The sequence below is a fragment of the Adiantum capillus-veneris genome, chromosome 30 (assembly GCF_014529385.1).
Source record: "Adiantum capillus-veneris isolate H3 chromosome 30, ASM1452938v2, whole genome shotgun sequence".
Taxonomy (NCBI): domain Eukaryota; kingdom Viridiplantae; phylum Streptophyta; class Polypodiopsida; order Polypodiales; family Pteridaceae; genus Adiantum; species Adiantum capillus-veneris.
In genome coordinates, this window is record NC_140960.1 from 1,335,636 (window position 1) to 1,337,792 (window position 2,157).

The window sequence follows — 2,157 nt, forward strand, 5'->3', positions numbered from 1 at the left end:
CTGTATACACAATTAGATGCAATATCATCTTCAATTTCTACAGAAATAAGATTCTCCACATTTTGCAAATCTTAGTGACCAATCATGTAGCTTGATGCATAGAAATCCACATACCATACATTATCACCACGTTTGGGTAAATTTTTTAACATTGTGTCCTCACGTGCTACATTGAAAATGATCTTTGTGCATCCTCTATATTCCTCCTTGTTGATGCCTAGCGATGGTGGCTTCTCTCGTTGGATCTTTTCTATGAAAAATCATGCACAAAGTGATCTAACTTGCACATTTTCAGCATACTCTCTACCACTCACTATATTCAGATCCTTTTCAACATACTCTACTACTATATTCACCTCATTTCTTTATAACTCCCTTTGGCTCGCGATGGTCTTTACATGTGAATTGAGGTGCTCAACCATAAGCGTTATTAGTCAGCCAGACTATGGTGGATGAAGCCTTAAGCTCACCATGATGCTAGGATTATGGTTAGAGCAATGAAAATTAGAGCTAGAGCTAGAGCTATGCCAAGGTCAAGAGCATAAAGCAAGAGAGTATAGACATAATGATTAAAACTCAAAAGTGTAATAATTCATTAGAGAATAGCCTCTAATATATGATTAGTGCTTTACAATCATTGGCTAGTATTGGACCCTCTACTATTGGACCGTCTCATCATTTATCTCTTCCTAGGTGGCTAGAGGGCATTCCCGTATGGTGTGACAAGTTGGGCTTACCCTAACATGAAAGATGAGATTGTTTAATGGTTATGGTAAGTGCAAGCATTGCCACCTTCTTAATGTGTACCTCATCCAGTGCCTCTCACTTTGTTTGAATGGACGACCTTCTCAATTTTTCTTAAACCTTTGGAGATAGTCTTCTCCATTGTTCTAAACAACTATTGGTTTAAGGCTGAATTGATGTGATACATTTTCTTTGAGTTGGGCCCCTTGAGCCATGCAAGCATACTTCCACCTTATGATCATTTTCAGATGTCACACCAATAAATATAAGTTGAAAAATGTGTTTTCTCTTCCAATTATAATCATCAACAAACATGTTTTTGTTTGATTGTACAAAACTAATTCTTCAGGTACTGCTTTCTTAACTTATGTAGGTCTATATAACGGTATTCAATGTGACCAAGATGTACAAAGGCTCCTTTGGAAATAATATCTTGTTTTCCTTATCATTATATGTCTTTATGGGGGGAATCAACCAACACACATGACCTTTCATCAACCAACAAGTCCATCTGAACCTTCGTGCACCCTAATTCTTCTTTTTTGAGGGCATGTGTTTGCTCGGATTTTGGTTCGTGGGAATTTCCTTGATGCCCTCTCGTTTTCTTCTGCGATGGAATCCTAATAGCCTTTACTCATGAAACAAGTTTGAGCTTCCAAGCATGGTTGTTCTTATCTCACTTCTCCCTTACTAAAAATTTGATGAATATATCAACACCAAACATGTTTGTTGTAGATAATTCAGAATCTAAAAAAATAGTTGTTGTAGGTCCCAAGCTGTCAAAAAACGATAACAACCTATGACTACAAATTATGTACAATAAGATGAATCATACCATTGTGTATAATACAATTTGTGTGTGTGTGTGTGTGTGTGTGTGTGTGTGTGTGTGTGTGTGTGTGTGTGTGAGAGAGAGAGAGAGAGAGAGAGAGAGAGATGAAATGAACTGAAATGATATATTAACGTCTTCTTTGATTCCATGTCTGGGTACCAAAACAAAATGAAACTGTAAGTACTACTAGCTAGAATTGTGTTAACTACATTGTTAACCTCTCTGAGAAGTAGCCAATCAGATGAGTTTAGCCAATTTCCCCTTGCAAATGTTAGCCATTTATCCTGCTCAAGCAAAGGTAACCTATCATCAGCACATATGCATTCCCCATGATAACGTGATAGAAGCAGGATGGCCTTACATCAGGCCTACCTCAACAGAAACTTTTGAGGAAGTTGTCTTATCCACCACAAAATCGCAACGGGTATGTCATACATCACAATCGGAGAAGAATACAAACAGTTACTAAAGGTGTACCTTCTTTACCTTGTGAAGTCAATGTATATATAAGAATTCTTCAAACAAACGTCATTAAGCATTGTCGCTCATTGCCATACCAGTTACTTATCCCCATCAGCACA